This window comes from Pan troglodytes, chromosome Y (genome assembly GCF_028858775.2).
Source record: "Pan troglodytes isolate AG18354 chromosome Y, NHGRI_mPanTro3-v2.0_pri, whole genome shotgun sequence".
In the NCBI taxonomy this organism is placed as follows: Eukaryota; Metazoa; Chordata; class Mammalia; order Primates; family Hominidae; genus Pan; species Pan troglodytes.
Window position 1 is genome coordinate 30,473,728 of NC_072422.2, and position 24,295 is coordinate 30,498,022.

The window sequence follows — 24,295 nt, forward strand, 5'->3', positions numbered from 1 at the left end:
TGGACAGTTTTACCTATAACTGCAACTTTGGATGGTTATTTCTTGTCTTGGCCTCTAACGATTTGCAAATTTCTATCAGTATCATCCTTCCAATGCCTCTGCAGAGCCTCATTCCTTCCCTATTTCCTCAATCTCTAACCCAGTTGAATCTATCAGTAGATCTCAACTCGCACTACTAATCTTCTCTATTCTATCCCAACCTCTACTATCATGAAACTGATATTCTTTAATAATTCTGCAAAGTCCTACTATGATTCATCCATTGCCTACAGAATAACATCCATGGCTTACCAGCAAGTTGCACCATCTGAAATGATCTGATTTCAATTTCTTCACAGAAGCTCAACCCTTAAGATAACACTGAACACAACACAGCCCATCCTCAACACTTGCTGTACCTATGTGTTTGTTCACAATTTCTCCTTTGTCCTTATGACAAAATTCTATGCAGCTCCTAAGCTACCTCCTTTGGAAGAGCTTCTGTGATAGTCTAGCTTCCAAGATGGCCAATTGACACCTACAATTAACACCTTCTGGGGTTACAAGGTTTCACCTCCAAATCTAGTGCAAAAGCAACAAGGTGTCATCTCCAAGATCAAGTTCTAAGAGTGTGTGGCTTTCATATTAGACTCCCTTTGAGCCTCCTTCTTTCTCTCCTCACTTTCAGAAAAGCCAGCTGTTAAGGTCTCATGTATAGCCCTAGGGAGAAGCCAATGTGGCCAAGAACTGAAGCCTCCTGCCCAGCACACATAAGTGAGACTCTCTCACACCATCATAAAACTGCAAGCCCTGTCTACAATTTCATTACAACATGATGAGAGATCCTGAACTAGAACTGGCCAGCTACATTGCTCCCGAATCCCTGAAGTACAGAAATGTATGAGATAATAAATGCTTGCAGTTTTAAAGCCAAAGACAAAAACTGCACGATTATCTCAATAGATGCAGAAAAAGCCTTTGACAAAATTCAACAACCCTTCATGCTAAAAACTCTCAATAAATTAGATATTGATGGGACCTATCTCAAAATAATAAGAGATATCTATGACAAACCCACAGCCAATATCATACTGAATGGGCAAAAACTGGAAGCATTCCCTTTGGAAACTGGCACAAGACAGGGATGCCCTCTCTCATCACTCCTACTGAACATAGTGTTGGAAGTCCTGGCCAGGGCAATTAGGCAGGAGAAGGAAATAAAAGGTATTCAATTAGGAAAAGAGGAAGTCAAATTGTCCCTGTTTAAGGATGACATGATTGTATATCTACAAAACCCCATTGTCTCAGCCCAAAATCTCCTTAAGCAACTTCAGCAAAGTCTCAGGATACAAAATCAATGTACAAAAATCACAAGCTTTCTTATACATCAACAACAGACAGAGAGCCAAATCATGAGTGAACTCCCATTCACAATTGCTTCAAAGAGAATAAAATACCTAGGAATCCAACTTACAAGGGATGTGAAGGACTTCTTCAAGGAGGACTACAAACCACTGCTCAAGGAAATAAAAGAGGATACAAACAAATGGATGAACATTCCATGCTCATGGATAGGAAGAAACAATATAGTGAGAATGGCCATACTGCCCAAGATAATTTACAGATTCAATGCCATCCCCATCAAGCTACCAATGACTTTCTTCACAGAATTGGAAAAAAACTACTTTAAAGTTCATATGGAACCAAAAAAGAGCCCACATCACCAAGTCAATCCTAAGCCAAAAGAACAAAGCTGGAGGCATCACACTACCTGACTTCAAACTATACTATAAGGCTACAGTAACCAAAACAGCATGGTACTGGTACCAAAACAAAGATATAGATCAATGGAACAGAACAGAGCCCTCAGAAATAATGCCGCATATCTACAACTATCTGATCTTTGACAAAACTGAGAAAAACAAGCAATGGGGAAAGGATTCCCTATTTAATAAATGGTGCTGGGAAAACTGGCTAGCCATATGTAGAAAGCTGAAACTGAATCCCTTTCTTACACCTTATACAAAAATCAATTCAAGATGGATTAAAGACTTAAACTTTAGACCTAAAACCATAAAAACCCTAGAAGAAAACCTAAGCGTTACCATTCAGGACATAGGCATGGGCAAGGACTTCATGTCTAAAACACCAAAACCAATGGCAACAAAAGACAAAATTGACAAATGGGATCTAATTAAACTAAAGAGCTTCTGCACAGCAAAAGAAACTACCATCAGAGTGAACAGGCAACCTACAAAATGGGAGAAAATTTTTGCAACCTACTCATCTGACAAAGGGCTAATATCCAGAATCTACAATGAACTCAAACAAATTGACAAGAAAAAAACAAACAACCCCATCAAACAGTGGGCGAAGGACATGAACAGACACTTCTCAAAAGAAGACATTTATACAGCCAAAAAACACATGAAAAAATGCTCATCATCACTGGCCATCAGAGAAATGCAAATCAAAACCACAATGAGATACCATCTCACACCAGTTAGAATGGCGATCATTAAAACGTCAGGAAACAACAGGTGCTGGAGAGGATGTGGAGAAATAGGAACACTTTTACACTGTTGGTGGGACTGTAAACTAGTTCAACCATTGTGGAAGTCAGTGTGGCGATTCCTCAGGGATCTAGAACTGGAAATACCATTTGACCCAGCCATCTCATTACTGGGTATATACCCAAAGGACTATAAATCATGCTGCTATAAAGACACATGCACAGGTATGTTTATTGCGGCATTATTCACAATAGCAAAGACTTGGAACCAACCCAAATGTCCAACAATGATAGACTGGATTAAGAAACTGTGGCACATATACACCATGGAATACTATGCAGCCATAAAAAATGATGAGTTCATGTCCTTTGTAGCAACATGGATGAAATTGGAAATCATCATTCTCAGTAAACTATCGCAAGAACAAAAAACCAAACACCGCATATTCTCACTCATAAGTGGGAATTGAACAATGAGATCACATGGACACAGGAAGGGGAATATCACACTCTGGGGACTGTTGTGGGGTGGGGGGAAGGGGGACGGATAGCATCAGGAGATATACCTAATGCTAGATGAGGAGTTAGTGGGTGCAGTGCACCAGCATGGCACATGTATACATATGTAACTAACCTGCACAATGTGCAAATGTACCCTAAAACTTAAAGTATAATAATAAAAAAAAAAAAGAAAATTGAACGAGGAAAAAAAAAATGTTTGCAGTTTTAACCTAAAGTTTAGAGGAATTTTTTATGCAGCAATAGACAACTAATGCACTGTCCTCAATGACACAAATGGAAAGCAAGATTCTGTGCTGCCAAGGCATGTTTTTACCCACTTATGGAATGTATGATGTGCATGCCTTGCAGTATGGGGATTTTCATTTATTGTTTTGACTTCCTTACTAAGAGTCTGCCTTCCTTGGGATCAGAGGTTGAATCTTAACTCTGTTTCTATGACTGACAGTATCTGGTATGACGACTTTCTCAAAGTAAGATGTCAGTATATAATTATCAAATGTATAAACGAAGAAGGAAGAAAAGATGTTGTATGCATGGTTTCTCAGTCTTTAAAGGAAGAATAGCTGCATGCAGCCTGGAATTACCAGACCTTTGTTTGAGAAGCCATATACCTGTGGATCCCTGAAATGAGAAACAATCTGCTGCCTTCAAGTTGCTGTAGTGTTTTGAATTATGGGCCAAGCATTTGGAGGCCATGGGGAGAGAAATAATGCCCAGCATATCAATGAGTTTTTATGGTTGTTGTTATTAATCTTTAAGTCCCTCACAGTCCATAGCACATGGTAGATGCCCAATAAATATGCTTTGGCTTGAATTGACTGGGAAACTGAAAATGTAAAGATAACTTTTAAATCAGTAGAGCACAACTGGACAACAAAAAGCAAATAATGAGACCCAGAGCTATGGATGCTGGCTTCTGAACAGGAAAGAATAAAACAGAATATTGAGCTCAGAACTTAAGTAGGTTGTGTGTGCACATATAACCTAGAAATATCCTAATGATAATTTTAGCTAACTGTGGGTTGGTAAAGAGGAAAAAATTGCAGTTGATTATTTGTGTGTGCGTAGACATGTGTGTATGCATGCACGTGTGTGTGCACATGTGTGCATGTGTGATGATGCAGCAAAAGCTACCTTCTGACACCCCTTTATCTTTGTTTCTCATCAGATCTGTATCTCTGCCAGGTACTAGATAATATGAGGCTGATATGGGAAGACTTCTAGAGCCCAGAAGTTCAAGGCTGCATTGAGCTATGATTGCATCACTGCACTCCAGCATGGGTGACAGAGTCAGGAACTATCTTCAAAAGAAAACACTGTTAAAAGCAGATGAAACTGAGATATAGTGAGTCCAAAGAGCTGTCACACAAGCTGGCCAAATTTACCCAGCAGCATTCCTTCTGGGTAGATCACTACCAAGTCACACAGCACTTGCTCCTAAGGAGTTGGTAACCTAAGACTGTGCATTATGGAAAATACTCACGTTCCTTCTAAAATAACTTGACAGCTAAATTTTCCGATTCTAAAACTCACTTTCATGTAGAGTAAAAAGAACAGTTTTTTTCAACAAGAATGTGCATAAAAGGATAAGAAATCTATATCAGTTAAAAGAAATGTAAAAGACAAATCAACTGATTGTAGTGCATAGACCTTGTGTGAGTTAGCAAACTATGAAAATATTATTTTGACATTTATAATTTGATAGTTGATGACATAGAGGAATTATTGTTGATAATTTTAGGCATGGAAAAGATTCTGCAACTAAATAAAATAAAATGGTTCCTATATTTTACAGCAATGTACTGAAAGATCTTTTTTATGTATACTCTACGTTCTGGGGTACATATGCAGAATGTGCAGGTTTGTTACATAGGTATATACATGACATAGTGGTTTGCTGCATCCATTAGCTCGTCATCTAGTCATCTAGATGAGGTATTTCTCTTAATAGTATCCTTGCCCCCCACCCCCACCACAGGCCCTGGTATGTGATGTTCCCCTTCCTGTGTCCATGTGTTCTCATTGTTCAACTTGCACTTATGAGTGGGAACATGTGGTGTTTGGTTTTCTGTCCCTTTGTTAGTTTGCTAAGAATGATGGCTTCCGGCTTCACCCAAGTCCCTGCAAAGGACATGAACTCATCCTTTTTAGGGCTGTGTAGTATTCCATGGTGTACATGTGCCACATTTTCTTTATCTAGTCTATCACTGATGGGCATATGGGTTGGTTCCAAGCCTTTGCTATTGTGAATAGTGCCGCAATACATATATGTGTGCATGTGTCTTTATAGTAGAATGATTTATAATCCTGAGTTATAATTTGATTGCACTGCAGTCTGAGAGACTGTTTGTTATGACTTCCATTCATTTGCATTTGCTGAGGAGTGCTTTACTTCCAATTATGTGGTCAATTTTAGAAGAATTGAGATGAAGTGCTGAGAGGAATGTATATTCTGTTGATTTGAGATGTAGACTTCTATAGACGTCTGTTAGGTCCACTTGATCTAACTTGATCCAGAGCGGAGTTCAAGTCCTGAATATCCTTGCTAATTTTCTGTCTCACTGTTCAGTCTAATATTGACAGTGGGGTGTTGAAGTCTCCCACTATTACTGTGTGGCATTCTAAGTCTCTTTGTAGGTCTCTAAGAACTTGTTTTATGAATCTGTGTGCTCCTGTACTGGGGGCATATGTATTTAGGATAGTTAGCTCTTCTTCTTGCATTGATCCCTTTACCATTATGTAATGCCCTAGTCTCTAGATCTTTGTTGATTTAAAGTGAGTTTTATCAGAGACTAGGATTGCAACCCCTGCTTTTTTATTTTGCTTTCCATTTGCTTGGTAAATATTCCTCCATCCCTTTACTTTGGGCCTATGTATGTCTTTGCATATGAGATGAGTCTCCTGAATAGAGCTCACCAATGAGTGTTAACGCTTTAGCCTATTTGCCAGTCTGTGCCTTTTGATTGGAGCTTTTAGCCCATTTACATTTAAGGTTAATATTGTTATGTATGAATTTGATCCTGTTATTATGATGCTAGCTGGTTATTTTGCACATTATTTGATGCAGTTTCTTCATAGTGTCAATGTTCTTTACAATTTGGTATGTTTTTGCAGTGACTGGTACCGGTTGTTCTTTCCATATTTACTGATTCCTTCAGGAGCACCAGTAACGCAGGCCTGATAGTGACAAAATCTCTCAGCATTTGCTTGTCTGTAAAGGATTGTATTTCTCCTTCCCTTATGAAGCTTAGTTTGGCTAGATATGAAATTCTGGGTTGAAAATTATTTTCTTTAAGAATGTTGAATACTGGCCCCCACTCTCTTCTGGCTTGCAGGGTTTCTGAAGAGAGATCTGCTATTAGCCTTACAGGCTTCCCTTTGTGGGTAACATGACCTTTCTCTCTGGCTACCCATAACATTTTTTCCTTCATTTCAACCTTTGTGAATCTGATGATTATGTATCTTGGTGTTGCTCTTCTGGAGAAGTATCTTTGTGGTGTTGTCTGTATATCCTGAATTTTAATGTTGGCTTGCCTTGCTAGGTTGGGGAAGTTCTCCTTGATAACACCCTGAAGAGTATTTTTCAACTTGGTTCCATTCTCCCCATCACTTTCAGGTACACCACTTCAACTTAAATTTGGTCTTTTCACAAAGTCCCACATTTCTTGGAGGCTTTGTTCGTTTCTTTTCATTCTTTTTTCTCTAATCTTATCTTCTTGCTTTATTTCATTGAGTTGATCTTCAGTCTCTGATATCCTTTCTTCCACTTGATCAATTCAGCTATTGATATTTGTGTAAGCTTCATGAAGTTCTCATGCTGTGTTTTTCAGCTCCATCAGGTCATTTATGTTCTTCTCTAATCTGGTTATTCTAGTTAGAAATTCATCTAACCTTTCTTCAAGGTTCTTAGCTTCCTGGCATTGGGTTAGAACATGCTTCTTTAGCTCAGAGGAATTTGCTATTACCCACCTTCTGAAGCCCACTTCTGCCAATTCATCAAACTCATTCTCCATCCAGTTTTGTTCCCTTGCTCGTGAGGAGTTGTGATCCTTTGGAGGAGGAGAGGCATTCTGGTTTTTGGAATTTTCAGCCTTTTACACTGGTTCCTCTCCATCTTCGTGGATTCATCTACCTTTGTTTTTTGATGTTGGTGACCTTTATATGGGGCCTCTGAGTGGATGTGCTATTCCTTTCTGTTTGTTAGTTCTCATTCTAACAGGCCCCTCTGCTGCAGTTCTGCTGGAGATTGCTCCAGGTTCATCCCACACCCTGTTTGCCTTGGTATCACCAGTGGAGGCTGCAGAGCAGCAAAGATTGCTGCCTGCTCCTTCCTCTAAAAGTTTTGTCCCAGAGGGGCACCCGCCAGATGCCAGCAAGAGCTCTCCTGTATGAGGTGTCCGTTGGCCCCCGCTGGGTGGTGTGTCCCAGTCAGGATACACAAGTTTCAGAGACCCATTTGAGGAGGCAGTCTGACCCTTAGCAGAGCTTGAACACTGTGCTGGGAGATCCTTTGCTCTCTTCAGAGCCATCAGGGAGGGACGTTTAAGTCTGCTGAAGCTGCACCCACAGCTGCCCTTTCCCCCAGGTGCTCTGTCCCAGGGAGATGGGGGTTTTAACTATATGTGCCTGACTGAGCTGCTGCCTTTTTTTAAGAGATGCCCTGACCAGAGAGGAAGAATTTAGAGGGGCAGTCTTGCCACAGTGGCCTTGATGAGCTGTAGAGAGCTCTGACCAGTTTGAACCGCCAGGCGGCTTTCTTTACAACTGTGGGGGTAAAACTGCCAACTCAAGCCTTGGCAATGGTGGACGCCCCCCTCCCCCCCGCCCCCCCCCCACACACACACACCAAGCTGGAGTGTCCCAGGTTGACCTAAGACTGCTGTGCTGTCAGCGAGATTTCAAGCCAGTGGATCTTGGCTTGCCGGACTCAGTGGGGATGGGACCCGCCAAGCCACACCACTTTGACTTTTGGGCTTCAGCCTCCTTTCCAGGGGAGTGAATGGTTCTCACCAAACTATCTTTAAATAAATTGCATCATGCCATAAAAAGAATGGAAACATAAATGAGGTTAAATACTAAAGATTATGCTATGCATTCATAATTGCTGAAGCAAATGATGGGCAAATGGGATCCATTATTCTATTTTCATTTCCTTTTTTGGTATACACCAGAAATTTTCTGTGGTAAAGTATTCCATAAGATTTCAACTGAATACAAATGCTTACAGAAAGGATATAAGAGGGAAAATGTGTACAGACCAAGGCAGAATGCTTTTTGAAGCAAGCAAAAGAAAATAAGTAATGCCCCTAGAATGAGGAATGCACAATTTACAAGGAAGAATTTGAAAACAAGTTAGAGGAGGGAGGGGTGTGGAGCAAAAAAAAAAAAAAAAAAAAAAAAAAAAAAAAAAAAAAAAAAGAAGGAAATACCTTAGAGGACCAAGGAGCAAAAGCATTAAAATAACCTAAATGTCAAAAAATATACAAAGAACTGGATATGTTAAAGCATAACAGTCATTTGCCATTGAGTCCTCTCATTTACTTGCTATTCAAGTGAATAGATGTTTTAGTGTCTCATCATGGCCACAAAGAATATAAAGTAGAGCAAGTTACAGTAATGTAGTGTTGAATTAAAACCTAAAACATATCCAAAACATCCATGTGCCCATAGTGATATAAATGATTGATTCATCTCTGCAGATTTCCTCCCCAAAACACATATCCCTGTCTAAAACATCAGACAGACCCCAGGTGGTGGACATTCTCCATAATATTAATACCAAAAAACGATTAAGGTCATGAAAAACAAGGAAAGACTAAGAAACGGTCACAGACGAGAAGAGGCTAAGAAAATAGGGCAAATCCAACTTCCTATTTGGACTTCTGTGTCTCTATGAAGCTGAAGATTTCAATGCACAGGCTCACTCAAGAGGGTCCTGGAGTCTTTTTGCCTGTAGGCTCTTTTGACTCTTAATCTAATGAAGGTAGGTGTTTCTTTTCTCTTGATTATATCTCCCTGGTCTAGATATAGATGGAGAGAGAATTAGAATTGCTAGGTTTTTGCAGAAAGATAGAGCCAAGTGCGGTGGCTCACGCCTGTAATCCCAATGTTTCAAGAGGTCAGTCAGAAGGATCCCTTGAGCCCAGGAGTTTGAGACCAGCCTGTGCAACCTGGTTAGACCCTGTCTCTTAAAAAGAAAATAAATAAATAAAACATAAAGTTCCCATCACAGACAAAGCCCCATAAGGAAAGGGAGGAATCATCCCTGAAAAAAGGCATTATCCCTTGTTAACAATGCTTGAGACACAGCAAGATGCATTAAACAAATGCAATTAATGAACACTTCAAAAAAAAAAAAAAGGGAAAAATGCTGTGCTTTAACTGACAAATAAAAATAGGGAATGGGAGGGAGGTTAGAAACAGCTAAGATGCATTCATCATAACTCATAAAACAAAATGAGTTACCACCAAATGCAGCTTTTAATGCAGGACATGTCTTTCTTTGCTTTCTCTCATTGTTCCTTTCATCAAAATGATTTATCTCTTATTCAATCTCTGCTGCATAATAAAAAAGTCTGTTTTGAAAATGAAATCATGCATTTCACATTATTTTGCCCATTTGATGTTTCTTCTAATTTTGTAAGCTTGTCATGAATTGACATAAGCAGATATGTTAACAATTGGAAGTATTTCATATCATTTCGGGAACATTTTAGTGTTTAAAAGTATGGGGATAAATCCCTGAAACTTTCTGTGACTCAATTTCCTTGTGTACATGAGGGAATACAAATGATTCCTCAAGTACATTCAAGTCCTAATAATCTGTAATTCTATTTTTCAACTTCATCACGAATATTCCAACAAACTGTACTTTAAATTCAGTGCAGGCAGTTCAATAGCCATTGAAGGACATTTTTACCTTTCCAAATTGAAAGTGGCTAACAAGGTAATAATGGCACTCCATTTCACTTCACAATCCCAGTGAAGTGTTAAATAGCTGAAAGATGTGGACAGTAAATACTTGAACATTTTTCTATATTTTTTTCTTTTTTTCAGAGACTCACTCTGTTGCCTAGGCTGGAGTCCAGTGGCATGATATTAGCCCACTGTAACCTCTACCTCCCAGGTGCAAGCAAGTCTCCTGCCTCAGCCTCCCAAGTAGATGGGACTACAGGTGCATGACACCACACCTGGCTAATTTGTATATTTTTAGTATAGAGAGTGTATCACTGACTGAATACCTGACCTCCAGTGATCTGCTCGCCTTGGCTTCTCAAAGTGCTGAGATTACAGACATGAGCCATCGTACCAGGCCATGCTTTTAAATTTGAACAGAGGATTATTTTTCCTCAGAGGGGAAGGATGTCAGATGTGAGGTGGGATGGGGAGAGTAAGGGAGGAGAAGCAACTGTCTTCCATTCTGACTTGCTATGGTGAGCTAAGACTAGCAAGGATGTCCTGGATGGATCAATTTGTAACATATCTGCTTATGCCAATTCATGAGAAGCTTACAATATTAGAAGAAATATCAAATGGGCAAAATAAAGCAAAGTGCATGATTTCATTTTCAAAGCAGACTTTTTTATTATGCAGCACAGATTGAATAACAGATAAATCAGGATGCAGCTGGCTTCATTGAACATAACTTGCTATAAGCATCTTCAGGAACACCCAATGCTGGAAAATTCCCTTCCAGGAAAGGCTGAAACTGACCACAGCATGGACAGCTGTTTCTTCACTAGCCAATCAGGATGCCTACCCAAGTGTGACCAAAAGCCTCTGAGATTTAGTCTTTCACTCCAGAATACCCCAAGGTACCTGAGGATGCTCCAGATTTGGGGGCTGCACCATCTGTGGTTTCTCTACATAAAACTATTTTTGTGGAGTTGGGGGTGAGGGAGTATGGTTTACCTTTAAATATAGTTTTGCAAACTGCTTCTCTGTTTAGTTGTTTGTTTTTGCATAAGCTGTTTCAAGAGAGAAAAGGTAAATGCATACCTTGGAATGATTCAGCAACAGAATGACACCAGTCAAATCTGTCCACATAAATGATGCATTTGAATTCTTTTTAAAAGACAGGGTGTCAGTCTGTTGCCTAGGTTGCAATGCAGTGGTGAGGTCATAGCCTACTGCAGCCTCAAACTCCTGATAAACTCCTCAAGTGATCCTTATGCCTCAGCCTCCTGAGTAGCAGGGATACAGACATGCACCACTCACACCTGGCTTACTCTATTTTTTATTTTTTTTATTTTCTGTACATATAGGGTTTTCCAGGCTGCTCTCAAAGTGCTGGACTCAAGTAATCCTCCTGTGTTGGCCTTCCAAAATGCTAGAATTACAGGAATGAGGCACTCCACCCAGCCACATTTGAACTTTTTACCAATACTGCTATGGCATTACAGGTAGAATAATTATTATTTTAAAAACCTTCGGCTGGGTGCGGTGACTCACGCCTGTAATCCCAGCACTTTGGGAGGCCGAGGCAGGCGGATCACAAGGTCAGGAGATCGAGACCATCCTGGCTAACATGGTGAAACCCCGTCTCTGCTAAAAATACAAAAAATTAGCCGGGCGCAGTGGTGGGCGCCTGTAGTCCCACCTACTCAGGAGGCTGAGGCAGGAGAATGGCATGAACCCGGGAGGCGGAGCTTGCAGTGAGCCGAGATAGCACCACTGCACTCCAGCCTCGGTAAAAGAGCGAGACTCCATCTCAAAAAAAAAAAAAAAAAAAAAAAAAAAAAAAAAAAAAACCTTCAGGAAAATATGTTCCCCAACAAAAAGTGAGCTATGTATGTATCTATGTGTAAATTGCTGTGTAATTTACATATGCAAATATGTGGTTGTAATTTACATATGTAAGTATAATATCAAGATAAATGTTGGTCTAGAAAGAAAGAATTTTTTATTATTGGGATCTGACTAGATTAAATGCCCACATACATTTGATTGTGAAATATCTAGACACATAACTATTTGTGTAATTTTACATTAATTTTCAATTGTCATATTCTGGTTATTCATTTAAGGTAGGCTTATCAACTGATATCAAATAAATCCTAGAAAGTTATTTTACTGGTAAAATTGTCATGGCAGACTGAATCATAGTAAATAACCATTGTCACACAAATTTTATGTGAAGCCATGTGTGAATTATTATTCCATCCTCAGAATATGGTACCATTTGATCTCTACCTAGGTTGTCAGATTTTTTTTTCTGAGGTAGTGTTTTTCCCATATCAATGCCCTCATTAGAGTTGGCTGGCTAGTTTCAAGCTGCAATTTCAAGCTGCAACAAATTCAGATCAAATTCAGATTCCCGCCCCATCCCCCCAACCCCCCTCCCCCCGCCAATCCCTTGCCCTTGGCCTTCTACTACTACCATTCCTGTGTCTGCTTTGTATTTTCAGTCTCTGCACAGGTAACTGGTATTTAATTTCCATGTAACTGCTACACTTTCTCCCTAGTATTTAACTTCAATGTAACTTGTTACCCTTTCTCCCTGGGTCATCCTTACTGTTTGTTACTGTTTTACACAGCATGAAGGGCCTTGTCTTGACCTTCCTACTGGGTTACATTTTAGCTTGTAACCAGAACCCTCTGAGGTAACAGGCAACCAGAAACCCAAATGTAATGGTTTTGATTGTGGTTTGTTTATATTTGTTTTCACTGCTGTTGTTATTTTCTAAATGTCTTGTCTACTGCTCACTGGTTCTGATGCATTAAGTCTATCTGTTCCACATCATTCTCTGTAATGGGATCTACATTATTCATTTCTTTCCACAGCATACAATTGGCATGTGGGTAAATCTGCAATACTGGCATGCATGTTAAGGCTTCTTCAGCCAACAGAGCAAGCCTGCTACCTCAAGCCTAGGACAAACCTGCCATCGAAAGCATTACCTAAGACAGGCAGCCTTCTCCCCTCCCTCAAGGATAATATTAACTATATAATGTTTATCAAATACTTTTGTCTCCTTGCTCATCAACGATAGTAGTCTGTCTGTTGAAGGAGTTAAAATTGAACTACATAATCACCCTCTGAGAATTCAAACATGAACCTACCTGCTAATATTTGGGCCATGTAGCTCTGATGATTTTGCCTTTAACTGTTTAAGAAAGATGTGTGAAGACTGAATCAAACTGTTCTTTTTCTTAATTTTTGACAGGACATGAGAGATTAAACACACACACACACGCACACACACGAGAGAGAGATAAAATATTCAGATAAAACTTATTTGTTCTCAAACATAAGACCAGAGGTGCAAAATAATATTAGCCTATCGTTAATATAGGAAAAATAAACAATTTCGTTGTATTTTTATCCCACTTCTTGGCACTCAAAAAGTTTTGAATAAGTAAATAAAATAAAGAAAAAATCAACAAGTTCATTTCTCCAAATTATTTTGGTAATTTAAAGATACTTCATATCCTGTTGGCACTTCTTTCTGCTCTGTGTCAACGGAAGTATTCTGAATACTGTTAGGTAGTTAATTTGATTAAAATTCATTACAAAGAACCAACCTTAAGTTATTTGGTATGCCTGCTAAATCCATTAGTATAGGAGGCTTTAAGGCCATAATGTGTCTGTCTTCAGGGTAAAATTCAAGAGAGGCAAATGATACATGAGGTTTTCCAGAAATATTGGACCAGGGAGCCTCTTCCAGATAAAATACCTGATTCAGGAGTTCTTATACTTTTTAAAGAATCATTTGCATTTCTCTAATGACCAGTGATGATGAGCTTTTTTTCACATGTTTGTTGGCTATGAATCAGTTCAACCATTGCAGAAGAGTGTGTGGAGATTCCTCAGGGGTCTAGAACCAGAAATACCATATGACTCAGCCATCCCATTACTGCGTATATACCTAAAGGATTATAAATCATTCTACTATAAAGACACATACACATGTATGGTTACTGCAGCACTGTTTACAATAGCAAAGACTTGGAACCAAACCAAATGACCATCAGTGATAGACTGGATAGAAAAAAATGTGGTACAAATACACCATGGAATACTAAGCAGCCATGAAAAAGAATGAGTTCATGTCCTTTCCATGAACGTGATGAAGCTGGAAACCATCATTCTCAGCAAACTAACAGAAGAACCGAAAACCAGCACCACATGTTCTCACTTATAAGTCCAGTCTGAACAATGGGAATACATGGACACAGGGAGGTGAATTTCACACACTGGGGCCTGGTGTAGGGTGGGAGAAAGGGAGAGGCAAAGCTCTAGGACAAATACATAATGCATGTGGGGCTTAAAACCTAGATGGCTGGTTGATAGGTTCAGCAAACCACCATGGCACATGTATAACTCTATCACAAACCTGCACATTCTGCACATGTATCCAAGAACACACACACACACAAAAAAGAATCTTCATAAAATATTTTCCTCTGAGACAATGTAATCTATGCTCCATCTTTAAGCAATCCTAGCTCAATAGTATGAGTGATGTTGTCTATTTTAAAGGTCCTTTCATGACTCTAAAAGACCTTAAATTGATGAAAAAAGTAAATTGTATGAGCGGCAGTAGAGTTTGAAGCAATTATCTGTGATGTTACCAGATGTTTTAGACTAAAATATATTACAATTCAAGGTACTGTTCATGCCTTAAAAATGCTGAAATATCTGACTGTTGCTTATTGATTTTAAAAAGTATGTAGGAAATAGCCATAAATTAATGAAGCTGTTTCCACTACCATATGTTAAAAAAAAAGGATCACTAATATTTGAATGTTTTTGTTGAATCAAGGTAGTCTGCTTTATGTGTGCATTCATCCATATAACTTACTAAAATGAAAACTAAGGTTTTATAAATGTAGGGTTTGACAAAGTTTTAAAATCTAACCAGCTATACAAATATGGTATATGAAAAATTCTATTAAATTGTAAAGAACATGCTAATTTCTCATTCCAGGAAGCTTTCTTTTCATTACTCTTTCCTATTTGATCTGTTCTTCAATAGAATTATCTTCATTTTCCCTTTAATATTTTAAGGACCCTTGAGATTTTATCACTCATCCAAATAGCATAAAGAAAAGAGGGAAGAAGAAAGGAAGGAAGGAAAGAAGGATGGACGGAGGGAGGGAAGGAGGGAGAGAAAAAAAGGAAGGAAAATAGAGAAAAAGAAGGAAGGAGGGAGGGAAGTAAGGGAAGAAGGAAGGAAGGGAAGGAGAGAGGGATGAGGATGAAAGAAAAAAAAATGTAATGTATACCACAAAAATGAAAGAAAGTAATCCATACCTGAACTAAAAATCTTAACAACGTTCTTGTGAACATCCACACATAGGCAGGATTTTTTAGAGTACAGGGATGGCCTATTTTGCCTCTCCATTACCAGCTCAGAATTTGCTTTCTGGCCTGTATCTGGCATATAGTAGATGATCAATAAAAATGACAAATGAAAGAACATACTAGGTGGCTGTATATAAGAGCTAGCTCCTGCTCTATATAAGAGCTAGCTCCTCCAATAAAAAAGCTGTTTTGCACAAAAGGATAAATTGATCTTAGTCACTGATTTTCTTTCTTGCCATTACTAGACCACTAAACCCCTAAGCCTTCCATGTTGATTTTTCATCTGGAGCAAGACCACAGAAGTGATTTTGCCAACAGAATTGGTCCCACAGAGGGATAAAAGCTAAGCATAGATCCAGGGACATCACCACCTCCCACCCCGAACACACTGAGGACATTGCCAATTTGTCATGACTTCCACACAACCTCAGATAGTTTCTCAGTCTATAAGCAGATGTTGTCTATCCATCTCGGTGGGAGAGACACATGGCTTGACACATACTCCCACTCAAATGAGCTTTCCTGACTGGTTCACAAAACACACGAAAGGTCGATTTCTCAGGATTCACAGAGTGCCATGATGTGCTTGCCATCATATTACAGTCATATATAGCTCTTATGCTCCACTTGAAAGTAAAGTTGTAGTTTCCATGGACCACTAACCACAGTAACCATAGCTCCTGTGAATCAGCCTAGAAGTTCACTCACCACCTATAACACAGTTTCTTTTGGAAAATGCATATCTATATATATAGTTTGCATGTATTTTTAATACATAGAAAGCAAGAAAAATACATATACAGAACATATATACATATTTTATTATAGATTTAGATGGATTTTATTATATCTTATATACAATAGGTATATATAATAGCAATATATAAATTATATTTATTACACAATACATAATACATTATATAATATAAAAATTGTATTTAAATGAGTTATACTCAATATATAATAAGTATACAAAACACATTTTATTATATATTTATGACTTATTGTATATGCTATATATTAATATATAACTTATATTTATATAATACATTTTATGTTTAGATAAATTGTATTTTGTATAAGTAAGTTTGCAAGTGATAAAGGCTTTCATCAGTAATATAAACTGTATATAAATACAATTATGTAAATGTACATAAATACAACTATCTAGAAATAAATATATATTAAACAGCTATTGATGATAGTTTTATTCAAGTATATAAGTTGTATACAAATACTATTATATAAATGCATATAAATGCAATTGTATATAAATTATATATTGTATGTAGAAACTGAAATGAATAATCTATGATCTGTGTATGTTTATATGCACCCTATTTTATATATAGATACAGATATAGATGATGAAGGCTCTATAGATATAATCTGCAAATAAAACTCTTTTGTCCATCTTAGTTATACTCGTAGCTCTAAGTGACCTAGCCCATTTCTTTCTGCACCCCTGTATACTGATGCTTCAGAAACATAAGTCTGCTTACAGTCTCATCATGTGTAAGGAGATTTCTAAAGAGCCTGTGCACAGTGGTGAGTGAACAACCTAAATGAGAAACCCTCTAGCATTCACTCACTTCTTCTCTAGTTATTACCTGGGATTGTCAATGCTTTTCCATAAGTACAAGTGTGAATAAGTAGTGCACATTAAATTTGAGTTCAAAGGAAGTCTTCAGGAAGAGAGGGACTCAAGATCATAAAGAGACTATAATGAGGTTCTCAACATTTGTGACTTCAAACTCCTTCATATTTATTGAAAGTCAAAGCTGGGTTTCTGAAGCTGGGCTGTTACAATGCTCTACCAAGCTTTCTGTAAGGCTTCAATGGGAACAGTCTCTGAGGCCAGCCTTTGGGTACCGAGAGAAATAAAGGTGAGAATCCTCTACAAAGTCAGATAAAAGGGTTATGAGTTTAGCCTTAGTAAAGAGTGCCCAGTTTGATCACTGTAAAAGTTGTCAATTGCTCCATGAAAGAATACCACATTGCACAATATTGATGGACAAGACAGAGTAGCATTTTGTCACACATATAGTTTCACCATAAGCATAGGCAATAACACCTTTTTTGGAATCAGAACTCAATTTAGAAAAAAAATCTTCCAGGAGACCTAGAGAAAATGGGCACCTGTCCCTAAACACATACTTTATACTACTTAGGTCTCACTTTAATGAATATATTCACTCCTAAATGAAGATTACACCCAGGCCCATCATAGGTAACTTTACACCTTTCATTGTAAATTTTCTATTTTTATTTTTTATGTTTTATTTATATATATTTTTTAGAGATAGGGTCTTGCTCTGTCTCTCAGGCTGGAGTACAGTGGTGTAATTATAGCTCACTGCAGCCATGAACTCCTATGCTCAAGTGATCCTCCCACCTCAGTTGGAACCACAGCTACTTGCCTAGTGCCAGCTACTTTGTTTTTAATTTTTGTTTCTTTGTGGAGTTAGGGTCTCACTCTATTGTCCAGGCCAGGTGTTATGGATTGTTTAATATAACATAGGTTTGGTGAATGATGGGAATAAAAAAAGGAAAGTAACTAATGAAAAATGATATTTTTCCTTCAGATATATATCTATATGTACTATATGTGTTTATACATGTATGTACATATATGTGTGTGTATATATGTACACACACACACACTTGCTTTTATCTAGTGTGTTACAATGACTGATAAAAACATTTTCTGCAAGGACTAGTTCCTAGTTAGTGTGTTGGCATATGTGCACATGTATGTGTATACACCTGCTCATACATACTGCCATTCTTACAGTGTAGCTTCAGGGCATGAGGGCATATTGTCTCACTTAGGAAAACAGTTAACAATGATAAAATTTGTTTGTGAAAACATGCATTTACTTTTGTGAGTTTCCTCACCTAACCCACTCACAGAGTTATAGTCACAGAGAGTACTGAAGAGTGGAATAAGTTAAAGGCACTCAGCTGCAGTGAGTTTCTTCTGCCCCCATCCCCCATGCTTTTGGGACCATAGTTCCATGCTGAACAGCTCTGACTGACCATTGGAGTCACATGGCATGCCTCACTGAGTTCTTCGACTTGCCCGTCCCATACTCCAGAGCCACATATTGGTATTGTTGAAATACTAAACATGGAAAATGGCACCGCATGCAACTTCACTACAGCCATCATCAAAGAACAAAGGAGGCCTTTTCCACACCTTGTGAAAACAAACCACAATTCACCATGGCTCTTTTATCAGTGCCAATAACACTTTTAGTAACTTCAGTCCTTTTTTTTTTTTAAAGGATCCAAAAACTTATTACCTAATGCAACCTGAAACAACTCAAGTTCCTTTTCAGCTTATTGACAGGCTACATTTCATGACTGAAAAAGGTGGCCTTAGCAAAAGATGTGTCCCCTTTCCCCACCCAAAGCATACAAACAACCAAACAAAAACAGAGAAAATGAGCCTGGATGAAGGGTTGATGTGGGAGCCAGGAGAGATGCCCACAGACGTTAATAAAATCACATGTCTGGGGTGATGGCTTTGAGATCCAGGTTTTCATCATCCAATCAGATACTGGCCTCTTAAAACCAAAATGATCACCGATATTAACAGATGGAGCTAAGAAAGTCCCATTGTAAGCCAAAAATACCACTCTGTTACTTTGACAAATCATGATTTCTTTATGTAATGTACATTTTAAATAGAACAACCCAAACAAAATCCTGGGCCACTTCTCCACATTTCCAGAGAGCAGTGAAAGCCTAGATCATTTCATTAGCAATATAATGAAATTAACATTTCTCTCGTCGAAATGTATTCTTCAACCAATGGGACTATAAATGTTCACTGTACTTCATCTCCCATCTAAAGTATGGAGGATTACTCTTTTCCTGTCTTAAATAATAAAACCTCATGATATGAATTGACTGTGTCCCCACCCAAACCTCATCTTGAATTGTGGCTCCACAATCCCCATGTGTCATGGGAGGCACATGGTGGGAGATAATTGAATCACAGGGGCAGTTTCCTCCATGCCATTCTCATGATAGTGAGTAAGTTCTCACAAGATCTGATCGTTTTATAAGGGGCTTTCCATGAATCACTTGGTTCTCATTCATCTCCTTCCTGCCATCCTGTGAAGGATGTGTTTGCTTCCCGTTTCCCATAATTGTAAGCTTCTTGAGGCCTCTCCAGCCATGCTGAACTGCGAGTCATTTAAACTTCTTTCCTTTATAAATACAAACCTTATTATAATATATATTACTATATATATTATATACGGTAAGATACAGATTTTACTCTATATATATAGTTACATATATAGAGAGAGTTTTTAAAAATATTGTTGGGGTTAGGCCTGCTCTCCTTCAGGTATGATTTCTGGGAAGATAAGCATGCCTTGGGAAGATGTGGTATATGGAGGTGTTCCACATACATCAGGGACATGTGAACTCAACACAAAATGTCTAAAGTTTGAAATCTCAACCCAAGGTAGATAGGCTGTTTTCCACCATCAACCTTCCAGTCCTGTAGTGTTTTTATGAGACTTTTATTTACTTATTTTTTATTTCATGTAATCACCTGCAGAGAGAAGACCTTTTCATCTACACATTTATTCAAAGCCTATGAATGTCAGAATGACAAACTGCTAGGAGGTATTGCCTTCTTTTTTTCTCATTCATGTGTGCCACTCTGCCCCAAGAAAAATGAGGAAGGGTTTCCTACACTGCCATTCACTTAACAAAAAACAATGGAGCCTTTCAAAGTCCAAATGTAGGTTGTTTAGATTAAAATGATGAAACTGTAAAATATTCGTTGACTGAATGGTAGCAAAGGGCACAGCAGATGACCTAATTGCCTCAATGGCCTGGGCTTCAATTTCCATTCTCACTTTCTCTAAATGACTGGGCAAAAGCTGTATCTTTGATTTCAAACTGGTAGCTCAGGGGTTTAAGAAATAAAAGGTGGCTATACAGAAGGCACAGTCTGTCTGAAAATCCATTCACATAATTAAGTAAGAGATGAAGACTCTCCTCTGAAAAAGTGTAGTACTCAGATAAAAACAGAAAACAGCAATGGACTTGAACTCAACTGAACATATTTTTCCCATTTAGGAATAGAATACATATTGTTAAAAATCAGAAAGTAGTATAGAAAGAATACATTCTGGTTTACAAACTAAAATTGTGTTGCTTAAACTTGACATTCACATCCTAAGACCAGCTCTCACCATATTTGGAATTTAAGTATATTTTAACCACATACGCCTGTCTTCAGAAGGAGGACATTAAATGACTTAAAATATTTTTATATTGCTACTTCATTTGAATGCAATATTCACAATATTCGCTCAGCAACTTGCATTATTGACAATATTCAAAGTTTTAGGAAAGGTTTGAAGTGTGGAGTACCAATTAAAATGAAAGAATGTTTAAAAAAGGTCATTCCGTCATGCACTTGAATGTTTACTTTTGTGAGATCCTTTTTTGTGGTGTAGAAATAAAAGCACAGTATTCCAAAGAGATTTTAAAGAGACCCCTGCACTTGTGAAAGCAATTCTCTGGTGGCGAGTCAGTCAAAAGCTCCTGTCTTTGTGGAGAGACGATAAGCTTTCCACAAATTACTACACACACAAAAATGAAAAAGCCAAATTCACAAATTAAAAAAAAATCTGTATGCTTACCATTAGTCTACATTCCAGGCCCAAAACTGTGAACTTTCAAATTCCTTCAAGTCTGCTTGTAAATTTTACAGCATCAAGATAACATAATTATCTACCTTATGCAGCCACTAGTCCCTTACCAAGTATCTGTTATATTCTTAGGTTTGAGTAAAAATCAGCTAGGTTACTGGTTTTAGGGCCTACTGTATATGAAGCATTAGTTTATTTAAATAAAACACAAAGAAAAGAAAAATTCTTTCACCAGAGAAGAAAACATCAAAGCAACTTTAAAATGGTATCCAAGCACAAACATTATTATGAAAATGCAATTATCATTCTAGTGTTACACACACACACACACACACAAAATCAAGCCTCCGATTTTAATCCACTGATTTAAAACTGATGAAGTAATTTTCCACTTCCTACAATGGCCCTGATTGTTTTTACATGTCAAAGATACTCTTTAAAGAGACTACATATACACACACACACAGAGACACACATACAGAAATATGGAATGCATGTGTGTGTAGAATGCATTCATTGCATTGTGTAATAAAATACCGGATTTCTAATCTGAGAAAATACATCCTTGCAGAGGTCTCCATGAAATTCCTATATAGCCATCCCCCAACCCCTTAACATTTTGCTCATTTCCACAGGAAAATCTATGCTAAGGATTTGACGGATTACTGCTAACATCTTCTCCAGGGCCAACTAAAGGTATGAAATAATTCTCCACTCTGCAAATCTGCCTTCACAAAACTGCAGATTTCTTTGAGATCTGATTTCTCCCAGCTCTGCCATCCTCTAGGAAAAGTCTCAGTGCGTTCATTGAAAGCAATCAGATCTCTTGTAGTTTCTGCCACTTTGTTTTCATCAAAGTCAGGTGTTTGCACCCTGGCCATTTAATTTCTAGTTGGAGAAGAAAGAAGCTATCCAAGGATTTCTGAAACACGCACTTCTATGTTGCCGGCAGAACGACCACACAAACTGGCAATTCCGGCTTCGTGGGGATAATGAAGTCTCCCTAAACTTCTTATTTTGTTTATTTTTGCTTTTCTTTGCTTTTGCCTCCCTCACATCACAGGAGCGACTGATTCTGAAATGGAAGCTTATGCACACCACCCCTCTTTTAAGAAAATATAATGCAACGCGGTCTTATGTAAACCCTACGGGCAATGGATGCCTTCAAAAAGCATAAGATTGGAGTACACAGAGAAAAAAACATCCCCCACTCCCCACACACAAAAAAAAATGAACAACAGAAAAATAAAATAAAATAATAAAATAAAAATAATATAAGCCATACTACCACCTTGTGGATTCAGCTCGCAAGGACGTCACCTGCTTAGTTTCAAAACCCCTACCCAACCCCCACCCCAAATTTCTTAATTTGGGTCCAAATGGTAAATCTGGATCCTCCGTCCTTGCTCCAGGCAGTCTCGCCCAAACCCTGGGCTGAATTCGTGACTGGGGGGCCCAGTGCCCCAGCTAGCTGCAAGCTCGGGCGCATCACCAGGCCCAAAATCCCGCCGCCACCTCCTAGTACCCTTCCACGCTGCCTCCTACACCGCCTTCCCCTCCATCCCCGAGATAGCAGCCGCACATACATGAAAAGAGGCCCACACCTCCGGTAAGGTGTGGAAGAAGCCAGAAAAAAGGAAACCGGGAAAAAAAAAAAGAAAAAAAGAAAAAGCCTTCTCAAGAACGGGAGGGGTATGGTGCGGAGGACATCCTCCGGGTTCACCTCGTTTTCCGAGCGAGACATTTGTTCCCAGGGTGGTCCTAGGCAGGCCTCTGGGGTGCAAGGGTTGCCCTGACGCCCCCGCTCCCGCTCCCGCTCCTCCGGGTACAAAGGGCCCTGTGTCTGGCGGCGACTAGGCTCCAGAACTGTACGCCTGGGCCCGGATTTGCGCGCGGCACGCGGCCTAGATACCGGGGGCGCAAACTCGCGACTCGGCTCACTAGACCCCCGCCGAGGGACCCCAACCTACCGGTTCTCTGAGGGCCGAAGGAGCCAGGTCAGGCTGGGGGAAGGGGAGGAAAGGGCGTCCAGGAGACCGCCTGAAGGATGAGAGTGTCCCTGGGGTAGATCGGACTCCTGGAAAACCGCAGGCTGACAGCGCCACCGCGGAGTGGAAGGCGCAGGCCGGAACCTGAACCTCTTGTCCCACAGCAAGCCCCCCACCCACTCGTCATCTGCAGCCCAGTGGCACCTACCTCCCTCTCCCCACGCCATCCCGGCCCGCGCTTCCGCAGGTCAAGCCAAGCCGCTTCAGGCGCGGGTTCGGTTGCCCCAGCCGCGGCAGTGGGGAGGGGACGGGGCTGAAGTTCACTCTCTCCCTGCTTCGTCCCACAGTCCCTAGCTCACCCGCCACCGTCTCTGCCGCCTCCGACTGCGCTCTTGGCTGATGTTCGCTTTCAGTTCCGCCTAGGGGAGTGGGAGGGAACGGAGCCGAGCTGCGCGGGAATTGGGAGGTGGGAAGCGGGGGAGAAGAGACCAGAAGAAACCGGCCCGGGTCAGCAGAGAGCCTTTAGATGGGATGGTGCGGGAGGAAGGAGCGGGTGGTGGTTGCCTTTTCTAGCGCTGTGGGGATGGTGTGCCTATTGGAACGGATTCCTCAGACCCCTCCCCCATCCCTACCTTAGGGACTGGCAGACCCGCAGGCTGAACACTCCTCCGAACCCCCGATGGGAGAAGGGTTGTTCTTAGTGGGCACGGACTAGCGATCCGGATCACCTGATACCTAGACCACGGCTCCGGGCGCCTGTCTTTTCGGCTTCCAACTTTTCCGCTCCTCCGGAAAAGCGGGCAGTTCAGAGATGGTGCCGAGGGTGGCAGCGGCAAACCGCCCTGCACCCCCATCTAAGGTCCAGGCCACACTCAAAGGCTTCCGAAGAAGCAAAACCACCAGCTCTACCCCACTTTTGCGGCTTGCCTCACCACTCCCACCCCCGTCGTAAGCCACACACACGGGAAAGGGGTGCATGGAGACCGCTCCCGGGTTTGGAGGAGCAGCACGGAGCTACAGTCATTTCATCTTCACGCGGGGTTTCCAGCGCGCCCCGATCTTTCTCCAGCCCAACCAAGCCATGCCAGGTCTAATCAATCACTTCGATTATTTCGTGCATACCCCAAGCCTTATCTTATCCGAGGCCAGGAGATGAAGGAAGGGGAAAAAAAAAATCTCATAATGCAACCGCAACCAAGCTTTATTTCCCCTTTTCTCTCTGGTTAATGGCACCAACCCCCAACCCCAGCCTCCCAAAAGAAGCACCCCAGGCGGTGGTGGTTTTCTTAAAGAAGACGAGGGCTTT

At 39.9% G+C, this 24,295-nt stretch overlaps 1 protein-coding gene across 4 annotated transcripts in view; it reads right to left on the reverse strand.

Moving 5' to 3' along the window:
• Nucleotides 1–23,595, reverse strand: part of NLGN4Y (neuroligin 4 Y-linked) — a 290,720-nt gene extending 267,125 nt beyond the window's left edge. For 2 of the 4 annotated variants that reach the window (XM_001145110.7, XM_009445767.5), the window contains exon 1: nucleotides 22,972–23,549. The gene's annotated coding sequence lies outside the window, so the exon portion shown is untranslated. Of the gene's footprint in view, nucleotides 1–22,971 lie in introns of all 4 variants that reach the window. The other 2 variants (XM_054677312.1, XM_009445747.4) reach the window with 2 other exon arrangements.
• Between the last annotated feature and the right edge of the window lie 700 nt (nucleotides 23,596–24,295).